The sequence below is a fragment of the Delphinapterus leucas genome, chromosome 13 (assembly GCF_059928025.1).
Source record: "Delphinapterus leucas isolate spDelLeu-1000000601 "Yukka" chromosome 13, BTC_Dleu_Yukka2, whole genome shotgun sequence".
NCBI classification, from domain to species: Eukaryota; Metazoa; Chordata; class Mammalia; order Artiodactyla; family Monodontidae; genus Delphinapterus; species Delphinapterus leucas.
In genome coordinates, this window is record NC_143141.1 from 87,083,171 (window position 1) to 87,098,925 (window position 15,755).

The following is a 15,755-nucleotide window of genomic DNA, read 5'->3' on the forward strand; positions in this document are numbered from 1 at the left end:
GGACACTGCTCCGTGCCCCAAAGGACATAAAGGAGGCCTAGCCCAGTGCTTGAGGACTTGGACAGGAGGAAACGCAGGAGGAGGGTGAAGCGAAGGATCCCTGGACCACAGGAAGGGCACGCGCAAAGCCTAGGAAGCAGGAGAGGCTGCCGGTTCCACAGATGGCAGCCGCTCCTGAAGGCTGGGGCCAGGGCCACCTGGGGAGTGGCGGAGGGGTGGGCAGGCACCTAGGAAGGACAAACCTGGACGCCAGGCAGTCCCCAGAGCTGGAGCTGCTCTCTGCAGATGACTGGCCCGTCCCCAAAGTGCGAATCAAGAAGGCGGAGCAGTCGCGTGTGGCTTCTTTTCTGTCACTACTGCAACTGGGAGACTAGGCAAGAGGCATGGATGGACGTGGAGGCGACCTGGGACGTGGGATCGCCTGGCCCACGGGAGGGACGAGGGACAGGCCAAGACAGCGGACTAGAGGGCGTGGACGGGAACGCGCTGGTGAGGAAGAATCCACAGGGCTTCGAGCGGCGGTTCTCAAACTGCAGTTCCTGTATTGAAAACGCAAATTCGCAGGCCCGACAGAGCAGCTTCGGACTCCGCAAGGCTGGCGTGTGGTCCACGAATCTGCATCCCCAGGTAGAGGGTCAGGGTCCGCGCTTTGAGGAACAGGCGTGGAAAGCGGCTGCTCTGCACATCAGTAAGAGAAGAGGGTCCAGCAAGAACCTAGGCCTGGCATATAAGAGGCACTAAAGAAAGAGTCCTTTTCCTTTTCCATAGTTAGCGCTGGCCACCACCTGCTGAGTGTGCTAAGCCCTTAAGTGCATCATCCTTGAGATTAATCCCTTACCAACGGTATTAGGTGAACACTATCATTCCCATGTGCTGTAGGCTGAGTTATGTCCCCCAAATTCATACGCTGACAACCTCACCCCCAGGACCTCAGAATGTGACTGTATCTGGAGACAGGCTCTTTAAAGAGGTGATGAAGTTAGAAAGAGGTCATACGGGTGGACGTAATCCAATCTGACTAGTGTCCTTAGAAGAAGAGGTGATCAGGACGCAGACACGCACAGAGGGGTGACCACATGAGGACGCAGTATGGAGGTGGTCGTCCACAAGCCAAGGAGAGAGCCCTCAGATGGAACCAACCCTGCTGACACCCTGATCTCAGACTTCCAGAAGTGTGAGGCCATCAATCTCTGTTACTTAAGCCTCCCACTCAGAGGAAACACTGAGAGTGGCGTGGTTAAGAAACTGACCCAGGACTTCCCTGGCGGTCCAGTGGTTAAGACTCCACGCTTCCACCGCAGGGGGGCATGGGTTCGATCCCTGGTCGGGGAACATTTATCATCTTTCCTCCTCAGCAGAAGGATCTACACTGGGACCATCAAGGCCTCACCGAGTCCCATTACAAGGCCCTCATCACACGCTCAAAGATCACGGGACCACTTTGAACAGGAAAACACCTCTGGCTCTCCACAGAAACCGCACAAAGTCTTTAGTTTAAAAAGCAAAAGAACCAAGATTTAAATAACAGGAAATGTTCTGAGGGTGGGAGACCCTGCATGGCTCGGCTAATCCTGGAGCCAGACTCTTGGGACCGTCCACCGATCGGTGCAGCCACAGCCTGTGCCCCCGTGCACACCGGGGGGCAGGGCCTATTGCTGCTGCTTTATCAGAAAAAGCGTGGCAAATCTGAGGCCCAGCTGATGGGGCCAGCGTCACCTCAAACACACTTTGTTAGAGGAATCTTCATCTCGGAGGAATTTCATGGTTCCTGCAGCTGGGAACCACGCCAGCCCAGCACCTACCTGGAGGCCAGGAATCGGGCCTGGGTGGGTAGGGGGTGGGTGGGTAGGGGGGTGGAAGCAGTGGGCCAGGATGGTGGGACGGGGGGGCTGTGCCTGGGGGGAAAGTGTGAAGTGATGCAGGAGAGACGGGTCTCACTGCGAGGCAGATGTCGCCGGGCCACGTCCGTGCTGTAGGCTCTAAGGGAGAATCTGTTTCCCTGCTTTTTCCAGCTTCTACCAGCCACCCACACCTCTTGGCTCCTGGCCCCTTCCCCCATCTGCATAGCCAGCAGCGGCGCTGCATTGCATCGCTGCCCATTCTTAAGTCACACTGCCATGGGACTGACTACAGCTGGGAAAGGCTCCTCCCTTTTAAGGGCTCGGCCCTGGTGGCACCGGGTCCACCCTGGTCATCCAGGACACTCTCCCCGTGGCAAGATCCTCCATCGTAACCACATCGCAAAGCCCTTTAGCATGTAAGGTAGCATGTAAGGTAACACACTGTAATCCAGGGATTAAAATGTGGACCCCTTTCAGGGCCATTATCCTGATGACCACAGGACTGCCAAGGAGCTGGATTCCACAAAGCTGGAGCCAAGGGTTTCTACCTTCTGGGTGCGTGAACCCCCCCGGGCAGCTCACAGGCATTCCGAGGCTCACCCCTGGTGCCCCTGATGGAGGAGAGGTGGGATGAGGCCAGGAAGCTGCATTTAACAATCTTCCCTGACAACCCCTCACAGGCCAGAACATCTGTAGCAGACAGTATTCAGGTGGGGGAGTCACCCAGATGGTGGTAAACAAATCTTACCGAGCACCTGCTCCATGCCAGGCCCTGCTGCAGGCTGGACTCAGACACCCCTGAGTTCCCATGCAGAGCTGTGGCCCCCTCGGAGAAGTTACTTAACCTCTCTGGGCCTCTCAGTGTCCCCTTCTGTGAAATGGGAGCCTCCCCGGCACCCGCCTACTGCACAGGGTGCCTGAGGAGACAAAGGAGGCCACGCGTGGAGGCAAGTGCGGGCGCCCCTGGGCTGTCCCACCCATCACACCGGGCCAGGCTGCCTCAGAACCACACGAGCAAACGGCCTGAGGACAGAAATGGCCTCAGCTGAAGTCTTTTTACACTTACTAAATGCAACAGGCCATTGCAAATGAAGCTTCTGCTACCATCAGTCAGGAAATGAAAAGTTACGGGTCTGGTGTAACCATAAATCTCCCACCTGTGAATACATATGTAGTAAGTCGTCAGCGTTAATGCCATCTGCAGAGAACGCTACCTAGAGAACCAAGCCCCGCGCAGTTCGGCTCTGAATAATATCATTCTCTCCCGGAATAAGACAGAGCTCGGGGCCAAAATTAAGTCCTGGCTGAAGGTTGAGAGTACTCACACCCAGATGACTCTGGTAAATTGGTTCCTGTCCAATCCCAAAACAAAAAAATAAATCAGAAAAAACCTACTTGAGCCCCAACATTACCAAAATAACGAACAAGAATACAATAGCACTTTAATGAACACTAACTCATAGAATCCTCGTGACAGCCTTCCCCGGTCAGGATAATTCACACGTGAGGAAACGGAGGCTCAGAGCAGTTAAGGGACTTGCTTGGGGCTCACGGCGCCAAGAAGCAAAGAGCCGGCATCTAACCCATCACTGGCCGTTGCGCGGGCTCGAGAGAAGCAACTGACCCAGTCCCCCCGCCACCGGTGAGCTGCTTTACACATTCTGGGGTAACAGAACGGCTGTGCAAGAAACGCACATTTGGAAATTCTGTCTCACGTGATCTAGAAGAATACCAAAGTATTTCCCCAACTCTTAGCCGTAGTTGCCAATCCCAGGAGTAGTGGGGAAGGCGAAGCCAGATTCCAGGTGGACGCGAGTGACAGGAGCCATTCCACAAGCTGCACGGGGCTCTGGACCACAGGGAAGAAGGGCCCCGGCTCACATCCCAGATGCGCTCATCTCCTTGGAGGAGGCTGCGGTGGAGAGGCTCTCGCTCTCTCTGCCTCTAAGATGTGGGGTCCACACGTCGAAGCAGGGGACAGCCCCGTGTGCTCTGGCCATCCAGACAGAGAGCTGGCTCCAGCTTGGGGAAGGAGGGCTTCCCAGAGGAGCTGACACCTGCCGTTGAGCCAAAGGGACAGCAAAGACAGACAGCTGGAGGCCGGAAGGGGATGCGTTTGGGGGATGGTGACGGTCCAATGCAGCTGGACCCCAGGGTGGATCTGGGGCGAGAGGCCTCGGTAGCCAGCAGCCCAGGCTGGAAGCCGGGAGCATCTGTCAGAAAGCCCCGGCCAACCTCAAGGTGCATGGGGAGAGGGGAAGGGGGGGCAAGGGCTCTATAAAAGACAGAAGATGTCTAGTGACACCACCCCAAATCCTCCAAAGGGAGAAACCACGTCTCATAAATTTACCAGCGCTGCCGCTGAGAAGGAAAGTAAGTCCCTCACGCAGGGCTCCACAGACTTCAAGCCAGCCTCTCTCACACTCTCCCCTCTCATTCTCACCCTGACAGCAAGCTGGCCAGGCCTTACCTAACCTCATAGGTGGTGACACTGAGGCTCCGGAGGCAGGGAGGCCGCGCACACCAGGCCGCTAACTCCCGGGCCAAGTGTCCCACCAGCACGACCTGACCCCCACCTTCACCCCCAAAGAGTAGCCGGTCAAGGTCTTGTTTGTTTGTTTGTTTAAATTTATTTATTTATTTATTTTTGTCTGCGTTGGGTCTTCGTTGCTGCGCGTGGGCTTTTCTCCAGTTGCGGCGAGTAGGGGCTACTGTTAGTCGCGGTGCGCGGGCTTCTCATGGCGGTGGCTTCTCCTGTTGCAGAGCACGGGCTCTAGGCGCGCGGGCTTCAGTAGTTGTGGCACATGGGCTCAGTAGTTGTGGCTCACGGGCTTAGTTGCTCCGCGGCATGTGGGATCTTCCCAGACCAGGGCTTGAACCCGTGTCCCCTGCACTGGCAGGAGGATTCTTAGCCACTGCACCACCAGGGAAGTCCCCAGACAAGGTTTTGAAAGCAGGACGAACCACAGGGCTCCCACCATCTGCTTTAAGAGACCAAGGATGCCAGACGGGGATGACGTGCCAGCCTCCTTCAACCCACACTGAAACCAGCACCCTCCCTTCCCAGTGACGTGCTGGGGCCGACTGGGCAGCATTCGCTCAGGCCCCATGGCCAGCAGCCTGGGAGGCAGGGAGAGCCCCGCTGCACTTTGAGACCTCCAAAGCAGCCCCAAGATTACATGGCTACATTAATTCACCCATACACCCCCCAACAGGCCTGGGAGCGAGGCTGTCCAGTGCCCCTGCTGCCTCTGCGCTTATTCTGTCCAGGATGCATTTGGGGAGCTCCCAGCAGGCCATGGGTGCGGGCACCGAGGTGGAGTCGGGCCACCGCAGGCCCGTGGCAAAAGTCCAATCTCACCCCCTCTGAGTTCTCTGGGTCCTCACCTCACTTTCAGGCGGCTCTGCAGCAGGTTAAACGTTAGTGCAACAACCTGTCTCCTGCACAGAGTTTTAAAAAAACCCCAACTGCAGACGCAGAGGACAAACGTATGGATACCAAGGGGGAGGGGGGTGAACTGGGAAATTGGATACTATTGATACTATGTATAAATAGATAACTATGAGAACGTACTGTATAGCACAGGGAACTCTACCCAATGCTCTGTGGTGACCTAAACGAGAAGGAAATCCAAAAAAGAGGGGATATATGTATACGTATAGCTGATTCACTTTGCTGTACAGTAGAAACTAACACAACATTGTAAAGCAACTACACTCCAATAAAAAACCAAACCCAAGGGTCTTCCCTGGTGGCGCAGTGGTTGAGAGTCCGCCTGCCGATGCAGGGGACACGGGTTCATGCCCCGGTCCGGGAAGATCCCACATGCCACTGAGCGGCTGGGCCCGTGAGCCATGGCCGCTGAGCCTGCGCGTCCGGAGCCCGTGCTCCGCAACGGGAGAGGCCACAGCAGTGAGAGGCCCGCGTACCGCAAAAAAAAAGAAGAAGAAAAGCAAACACAACTGCTTCATCATTTCCCAACAACCTCCCCCCAAGAGTGGGAAAAGGCCAGTCGGATCTCATTCAACAAGGACCCGGAGTGCAGCCCCAAGAAGGCACTAATTAGCCCTGATTTAGCCAGAGAGCAGGACCACAGGGCAGGGACAGTGAGTCAGGCCAGCGGCGCCTGAGCAATGGCTCCTGGGCCCTCCTCCAGCCAGGAGAGGAGATGTTTAATGCGCACCTTTCTGACTCGTGACGTCCTAAAACCACACAGCACGAGGAAGCTTCTCTGCAGGACACCCCAAAAGAAACATCATGGCAGCTCTGGGCCTGGAGCTGGGGACTGAGGCCTGGTCAGCCTGATGCTGACGAGGGAGGCTCCTTGGGACCCACTCCGAGCCACTCTCTGCAGAAACGGGTGCAGGGAAAGGCCGAGTAGCCTGGGCCTCCGGGGCTCCATGGGGACAGCCCATCCCAGCACCTGGGAGCCTGCACCAATCCTGGCCCAGCCACCTGGAGCCTGAGAGCTCGGACAAGCCACCCACCAAGTCCCGATGTACTCATCTAGAAAACAACGGTGGCCCCAGAGAAAACCCCCTGAGAAAATGTGATTATCGCAGGCGATGGGTTAAAAGCACTGAGTTCAACCCAACAACTGCCCTCACCCTCCCACACACACACACACACACACACACACACACACACACACACACACACACACACACACACACAGAAGAACAAACAACAAGAGGCCAGCTATTCACTGGCCACTGGCCACGATGATAAAGAACTCCATTTCCACCAAAGGTCAGACAGGTGAGGCGGGAGCAGAGCGGTGTTTTCACCTTCCCTCGCCTCTGTTATTCACGTTTCCCCAAAAGGGAGGCTGAAAAGCAGCAGGGCCAACGAGAAATCCCAAAACTTAATGCGGTGGTTTCTGAGAAGCGCTGAATGGCTGTGTTACACTCAAAGCTGTGGAGGGGCCGTCCGTACAGCGAGGAAACTGAAGCAGAGAGATGGTGACTTTCTTCCCAAGGTCACGAAACAGGTAGCCTGGCTGAACCCAGACCTGACTGCAGGAAGCTCCAACCCTGCCCGGAGACACGCAGTCACTGCCAGAGCCCGAACCTGAATACCAGACCTGGAGAAACAGAGTGCTGTCGTCATGGCAACCAAAGTCTTAACAACTTTGGCATTTCCACAACCTTTGATTGATCCAGCTCTCGAAATTAACATTACAATGAAACAGTATTTGCATTTATTTTAATTGGCTTTTACATAACTAAACGTCTCTGTTTCACCCTTAATGACAACAGGGTGAATGAGTTCTTAATGGTGGGACCCTTAAAACAGCAAGATGAAAGTTCATAATTTAAAATTTTTGTGTTTGGAAAAATTCTTCACTGACCTGCTGGAAGCACATTTTTGCTTAATTCTCCTCATTTTTTCTGAGAAGACAGCAGGACCTTTTGCATGTTGAAATTCATCAACTGAAATTCATAGACTTCCTGCATCGCACTTAAAAATTAATAATTAGAATGCTTTTGGTGCTTTAGTGCAAGACGTGTGAAGTAGCAACAGTGGGAGTGTATGTGAGTTCCATGAGGACACAGGGGAGGTTTTTTCTTTTTTTTTGAGGGGGGGGGTCTTTTTTTTTTTTTCCCATTGATGTGTCCCTTGTGCCTAGAAGAATCCCTGGTAGGCCCTCGATAACCATTTGTTGAATGAGTAAAGGTGGGCCACTTCTCATTACCTGCGATAAAGCATGTACAACACTTAGCATGGTGTCAGTTACTTGAGCTTTTACTATTTTCATTATCATTATAAGTGAGGTGAGGCTCCTGCCTGGAGAAGGCACTTCTGGGCCTGTAAGGATATGGGTGCAGGTGAGAGGGAAGGGACCTCACCTGGGGGCCAACACCTGTAACTGCCTCAGTCACCCACCACCCCCAGCAATTCCCCAACACAGGCTAGAGTCTCTAGACCACACGTGTTTGATCTCTGTTCTCCGGGGAATTCTGTCTACTGGGAAGAAAGATGTATTTTTTTAAATGCCATTTCCCCCCCTCCAAGAGGTGCTCTAACACGGACAATACAGTCGCGTGCACAGGAAAGAGGATCAACTGGTGTGGAAAGCCCTGCTCGATTCTTGAAGGATGTGTGGGTGCTTGTTGGGGGAGGAGGTGCGGTCAGGGATTCCCAGAAGGAACAGCACGTGCAAAGGCCCAGAGGAGTGAATGGGTGATGAGGAACTGCCAGTCAGTGGAATTCAAGACATGATGTAGGGGATGAAGGGTCGGTCGAGAGGTCAGGCAGGGTCGAGGGTCACAAGGAGGGCTTTTCAGGCCACGCTTAGCATTTGGACTTTGCTCTGCAAGCAAGGATTTGAGAGCGTGGAGCAATGCAACCGACTTTAGAGAAGGCTCATGCAGGGCTGGGGCTGGGGCTGTGTGTGGGCGACCGGTCTGGTGGGTGTGGGGAGAGGCGGGGTCAGGAAACCGGCTAGAAACACAATCACGCAGAAAGTGGTGTCACTGCAGCACAGGAGCGGTGAAGTTGGGGAGACTGGGGTGGATCTGGGGGATCTAGATCTTGATGACTAACTTAAGAAACCAGCTTGATAGGATGGAGGGAAAGAAAAGCTGAGAGGGGGCTAGAATGTCTCCTGGGCCTGCCTCCATATCTGAGCAGGCAGTGGTCTATCTGGGGGACTTGGGAATAGCAGGTTCTGTTTCGGACACTCCATCAAACAACCTAAAACCCAGCAAACCATGGCTTTGACAAGAAAGGGTTTTCTTTGTGTCCAGGCCTTGGGCAGCGGTTCAAGAATGCCATCAAGGACCTAGAGTCTCTTTCTGTTCTACCATCCTTAGCACATGGATCTCAGCCTCGTGATCATAGGATGGCTACCCTATTTCCACAAATTGCGTCTGCTTTCCAGGCAGGAGAAGATGGATGGGTCAAAATCTTTCTGTCTTAGGACTCTGGCTTTTTATTCAGGAAGGGAGCAGAGACAGGAGAGCATGCCAGCAGCCTTGAAGTGACATCTCACTGGCCAAAACTCACTGGGTTCTCCAGGCTGGAAGGTTGCGCCTTTAGTTGTCCAGCCTCTGAGCAGAGGGGCCCTCGCACTTGCTGTTCCCTGTGCCTGCCGTCCTGCCCAGCTTCCACGTGACGAGCTCCCTCATTTTTTCCAGTCTTTGCTCAAATATCACCTTCTAATGAGGCCTTCTCTGACCACTCTATTTAAAATTTCATTTCTCACCCACCCCCCTATCCAATACCTCTGGACCTTCACTAACATTTTTTCCACAGCTTCTTTTTTTTTGTCTGCGCCTTGCAGCTTGGAATCTTAGTTCCCCGACCAGGGATCGAACCCAGGTCCTCAGCAGTGAAAGCCTGGAGTCCTTCCTAGCCACTGGACCACCAGGGAATTCCCTTTCCCCCCCCCCCCCCGCATCTTCTAAGTATTACTATATTATACTACAAATTGACTAATTTAGCTTACTGATTGTTGCTCCCAGCTAGAAACATCAGCTGTGAGAGGGCAGGATTTCTGCCGGATATTCTCCTAGAGCAGAGTCTGGCACACAGTGGGAGCTATGTGAATGAATGAATGAATGAATGAATGAATGAATGAATGCAGGGCCGGTTCACGAGAGAGCACCTTTCCCTACCTAGGGATTCTTCCCAAGCCCGGTCTCTACTGAAAGGGAGACTACTCAGTACATGGTCCCTGCCCTTAGGAGCCCCTGGCCTGGAGGAAAGATGAGACCCACGTTTGGAGGTGACTGGCCAGGACCAGAGCCTTGCAGATGGCAGGGCCGTGGGAGCCGGAGCAGCAGTGCCCCAGGAAGAGCAGGGCACCTGAGCAGGGCACCTGAGCAGGCCCAGAAGGCTTCTTGGAAGAGGCAACCCCTGAGAAGGCTGGCAGTTGTGAGAGTGATTTGGGAGGGTGCAAGGGGCAAGCAGAAGGGTGTAGCAAATGTTCCTCTCCTCAAATGATGGCGCTGAGAATCATAACCCAAGCCCAAGGCCGTGATGGGGAGTCCCCAGGACCAGCTCCCTGAGCAAGGAGAAGGTCAGATGTGAAAGAAGTCCCTTAAAAAAATAAAAAGAAAAAATAAAGAAAAAAGTCTCTGAGAGTTTCATGGCAAGTCCCCACCCCATCCTGGCCCTCTGTCCCCGACAAAGGTGACCACACAGCTGGCTGTAATCCAGAAGCAGGTTTAAGGGAGCTGCTTGCTCAATCTATGATCTGATCTGAGCCAAGCTGACTGCCCTCATTTCAACAGATGTCTTTAATCTGAGCAGTAAATTCCCAGGCTGCCCAGCACGCAAACCGTCATTCCCTGCGGGGCAGAGACAGAAAGACAGAGCAGGTCCGACGTTCCAGGAAGATGGAGAAGCAGATACATATGTCCACGTCCTTTGTAAGGCTCAGTCAGTACACTCCCTGGACCTCTTCTGTGGGCTAACATCTTGCAGGAGGAAAATGAAAACCACAGGTTGACTCCAGACCAGAGAAGGGAAAAGGGCAGAAGACTGGGAACTCAAATTCCACAAAGGAAACCAGAAAGACCCTGCTGTTTTAGGCAATCATGTGTCAGGGGCAGCAGGACGTGAATAAGAAGACCGGTGATGAGGATGAGGGTGGCCATAATGATGGTGACGGTGACGGTCCTTACATTCTTATAGCACTTTAGTTTACAGGAGGTCTAATGGCTATTTGTACAACAATCCTGGGAGCTTCTATAACTCCCATTTCACAGATGAGGGAACAGATGCTCCAGGGCAGTGCTTTGCAGACCCAAGGGACTTGCGTGGAGAAGGTGAAGGTGGGAGGTGTTTGAGCCTCGGGGAGGAAAGGAGTATCGGGACAAAGTGATAGAGGTGACTTTTTTCCTTTAAAAAGAATGGTCTTGGGGTGGGGGAATGAATTGGGAGACTGGGATTGACATATATATACTACCATGTATAAAACAGATAACTAATGAGAACCTACTCAATGCTCTGTGGTGACCTAAATGGGAAGGAAATCCAAAAAGGAGGGGATATATGTATACATATAGCTGATTCACTTTGCTTTACAACAGAAACTAACACAACACTGTAAAGCAGCTATACTCCAAGAAAAATTATTTCAAAAAAAAAAAAAGAATGGTCTGTTCCCTATCCATTAGACGGTAAGGAAGTCAGGACAGCATCAGGAAGAGATATCTCCAGTGTGCAGTTACCTCCCAACTGGAACCCAACCAGGCAGGATGTCCCTAAGCCCAGGCCACTTGGGGTCTGAAGGTTGTTTTCTTGTTCAGAGCACAGCATCCCCTGTAGCTGCGAGACCAAGCTCTCCGGTCAAATCACAGAGCACACAGAGGCCGGTGTCTGCCACTTTCTCAATGTCGCTGAAAGCCAACACAGCCACCAGCTCTGTTCCACACCCACGTACAGCCTCTGCAGGCTGTGACGAGCCCACTCGAGGTCCCCACCAATTAACGAGTTTGTGCAAAACGGGCCGTCCAGCTGGGGGGGCCGAAGGAGGCCTTTGCTCATGACCACCAACCCGCAGAAGGGAAGGGAAAGAGTGGATGTGCCTTTGCTGATGAAGTGACTGCAAAGAAGCAGAGGGCGGGAGAGCGAGGCAGGGATGCCCACCGCGGGCCTCCAGCTGCTCATGTTGTGGGCGGGGGAGGCGGTCTGTTTCCACGGGGTTGGAGGATGCTGAAGCCGAACTGGATGAAGGGAGATAGGAAGCTGCCAGGCGTTCAACAAGACGCAGGAAGCACAAAGAGCTTTCTACACAGCTAACCATCAAGGGATTGCCTTTAGAAACTATGAGATGGAGAGGGACCCAAGCATAGGCACGAGTAGGATTTTTTCCGTGTATAAAATCATAAGCAGACTGATAAAAGCAAGGTTCTACACTCTGGAAAATGCCTGTGAATAAGAAGAGCTCAAACGAATCAGTTGCTGTGGCATCCCTCCAACAAGGCCCGGGGGCCGTCACCCCACGGGACAGTGAGAGGGGTTCAAGGCCCCGTTGTGTGGCAGTGGCCAGCAGCGTAAGCCAGGGGAGGTCAGCCCAGGGTCCCTCCTTGGCTTCCCGCTGTCTTGGGTCACAGTCATAATATGAGCTCCCCAAGGGCAGGTCCCCCAACACCTTGTTCATCGTTGTATCCCCGGGCCCAGAGCTGGACTTGGCATACGAATTATTGAACTAATTTGTTGAACTGTACAGGGTAATTAATCATCGTTCACACTAAAGAGAGCATTCCTGGCTTTATTCAAAGATTTTGTTCCAGTTGTTGTCTTGGGGTTAGGTGTTCCTTCGATTCATTTTAAGCATTTTGGCAGGAAAGGTAGGGTTATGCATGTTAAAAATTAAGCAAACATAACGGAGGGCAAAATTCTGTCAGAAATCCCTGTGTAAGTCAATAAAACAGAGGACCTTTGTTTAGAAAAATTTAATCCACATACACAGTTTAAGAAATATCACAGAAAGTGAGGTTTATTCCTTCTCCAGGACAACTGGGATACCCAGGAAACCAGTGGGACACACCCGGTCTCCATGGTAACCTACCTGTTTCCAGTGACAGGAGAGCTTCCTTCCTGCCTCCATGTGGAATCCCGCAATAAGCTAAGGACCCAGCTTTCAAAAATAACAATTTCTGAACACAGGGGCCATACTAATTTTTTAAAAATATGGTTTCCTCATAGTGAAGATCCTGAAATAATTAACCAGATGTGTATGTAATTTTGCTGACAATTATATTTTCTTTCACAAAATCATAAATACAGACACTAGACTATAAAGATATGATTTTTTTTAAATTTCTAATTCAAGAAACTATGAGCAGGCGCTGAGCTAGCAGCAAAGGCAACCTCTGATTTATCACATTTTATAGCAATATTATTTGCCTGGAGAGACAGCCCAGCCCCCAAGCATCCCTCTCCTTCATTCACTCTAAAATTAATCTTTCCTATTAGCCAATTTCTCTCATGGCTGGCTTTGCCTTCATAACTTTCCACTGCTGACTCAATATCCTGGACTCAGACAGATTAAACCTCTGCAAAACGACAGGAATAACAGCCTAAGAAGCCTTTGGAGGGATGCCACCGAAAGTCAGGCACGGCCCTGACAAGGCCTGAGATGGCCCTTCTCACCAGCCGGTAAATAAAGACGGTCAACCCGACGTAAGCCCAAGATCAACGCAAGGTCAACCCAAGTCAACCCAACATCAACCCAAGTTCAAGGCAGGAGCAGCACAGGCAGGGGGGAAGGATCACCCTCAGAAGCCCTTCAATTTGCAGGAGCTGAAGACCAGCAGTTCCACTCTGGGGGAGTCAGGAAGGAAGGGCTGGGATGGGATGGGAAACCCAAAAAGTTATTTTCAAAAAGGGAGCTAAAAAACATCATCCTGAGACACAAACAGTAAGGAGATTATTCCTGGAAGAGGGCCACTGCGCGATCACTCAGTGAGGAGAATACAGAAGGAAAAGCTGGGGTAGGTGGTCCGAGGACATCAAACCACCTCATTAAAAGACCCAATGTCAACACAGCAGGAGCCGTGAAGCCTCCTTACAGGGCAAGAAACAAAGTGAACGCCCAGATTGAAGCAAACAAAACGGAACAAGCACATCCTAGATCATAAACAAACTCTACCCCTGCCATGTTGAAATGGCGAATTTCTTGGAAGACTTGGAACATTTTTTTTTATATCCAAGTTAATAGAGTTACTCAGTATTGAATTTAGATGAGATTAACAAATTCTAACAATGTAGCATGATAAATTTCCATCAATTCAAATCATCACAAGTATAGAATTTATGGGTTCCAGCCAGTCTGACTATAAAAAGAAAGTTTGCTAAGGAAATTAAGAGGATAAACAAGGTTATCAGAGGAATGCGTTCTTCGGGTTCCTTTCTAAAACCTTCTTTTTTCCTAATTGCAAAACTAATACATTCCCGTGGATGAAAATTTAGAATGTAGAGCAATGTGAAAAAGCAGAAAAGAGAAACCACTCATGATCCCATCAGACTCAACTGCTAACAGTTCGGTATATGTCCTTCCCATCTATTTTCTCTGAGCTTTTTTTCCCTCCCTATCTAGTTCTACACCTTGCTTTTCAGCCCCATATTTAAGAGACACGTTTAAATTGCTTATTTTCAACCCCTTTAGCAAATACTTACTAGCTTACTACCAGAAATATGTTCATTTCAAAGAATTCTTAGTAACTCATTAAAAAGACCAATTTGAGGTGAAAGCTGGTCAGGAGTTTGCATCAATACATATACTTTTGTCTGAAAATAATACAATTATTTATCTTCTACAATACTCCCTAATTCTGACTTTTCTCTGGTTCACAATTAGTCAAAACAAGAAGTTCAGTCTACCAGTTTCTTAGATCGTGAGCAGCATGACCTCCCAGAAAAAACAGAAGTGCCCCATTACACCGAGGAGGGCAACATCTACATCCTCTACACTGGCTTTTCTTGCCCTATTGTCCTCTTAAAGGAATTGTAAACATGGGACTTCCCTGGTGGCACAGTGGCTAAGACTCCGCGCTTCCAATACAGGGGGCCCGGGTTCGATCCCTGGTCAGGGAACTAGATCCCACACGCATGCTACAACTAAGCGTTCACATGCCCCAACTAAGTGTTCACATGCCGCAACTAAGGAGCTGGTGAGCCGCAACTAAGGAGCCCACGTGCTGTAACTAATGAGCCGGCGAGCCGCAACTAATGATCTCGCCTGCCGCAACTAAGACCCAGTGCAACCAAATAAATAAACGATTTTTTTTTAAAAAAGGAATCGTAAACAGCTTCTAAGTAAGGCTCTCGGATCTAGAGCATAAGACCTCAGCTCAACTGCCAACCCGCTTCCGTGCTCCCACAGCGAATACCCCAATGAAATCACACTCTTCCTTGGTACCAGGAGTCCCTGTCTTCTTAATCTCAGCTTCCTTAAGACATAGCACCATCCCTGGCACAGGAAGTTATAAGAAGGCACTGAATGGACGGATGGGTGGATGAAACACACAAAGGTTGTCTCCCTAAGTTCAGTACCCTCTGCCCTACCCCTTCCTTCTAGTCTGTGCTCCACAAATCTGTTCCTCAATATTGTCACTCTCTTCTGAATTGTGATGCCAGCTCTTCAGAGGGCGGTGGCATCTGTGTTTCGTAAGAGGTTCATTTTTTTGTTGCAGTCAGTTTAGCTATGAAAATTCTCTCCATACTTTATGTTGGATGTGCCCTACAACTCAAATTTACTTTTTTTTTGGCCACTCCACACGGCATGTGGGATCTTAGTTCCCCAGCCAGGGATCAAACCTGCACCCCCTGCAGTGGAGGCGAAGAGTCTTAACCACTGGACCGCCAGGGAAGCCCCTCAAGTTTACAATTTTAAGCATTTTTCCTGGCTTGTAGAGCTGACAGAGAATTTACAGGTTATCGAGCCCCGAGCTGCATTTGACAAATGAGGAAACTGAGATCTGGGGAGGAAAAGCCGCCCATGCCAAGTGAAACCAGACATTCATAACAGGAGGGCAGTCACTCCACCAGCCCATAAGGTCGTGATGCTTTCCAGGCCACTGTCCTGCAGTTTTCATGAGCGCGTAAACACTCACCACCAGCGACAGCACAGGAAACAGCGTTAGTGCACTGAACCGCACAGTCGCACATTCAGGCCTGCAAAGCAAGCCCCTTAGCTGAGGTGCTAAGTTTTAAATAATTCAATTCACTCACCATCCTACAGTTGAGAGAAGAGGATGGTGGTTTGGCCACACATCTGGACATCCACTGAGTCCCAGGCTCAGTGCCAGGAATGCGGGGCCATGGAGGAGAAATCCACAGGGGCCCAGTATGCAAAGAGGCCCACTGCCCTGGGAGAGGCAGAGAAGCTCAGTCCCCAACCTGCTAGGTCAGGTCCTAGAGAGGCGCATCAGCAAAGGGCCTGGAGAATACGGCCAGGA

At 51.3% G+C, this 15,755-nt stretch overlaps 1 protein-coding gene across 2 annotated transcripts in view; it reads right to left on the reverse strand.

Annotated features, from left to right (window-relative positions):
* The window catches only part of HPCAL1 (hippocalcin like 1), a 111,881-nt gene that overhangs the window by 84,870 nt on the left and 11,256 nt on the right, over positions 1-15,755 (reverse strand). The window lies entirely within an intron of this gene.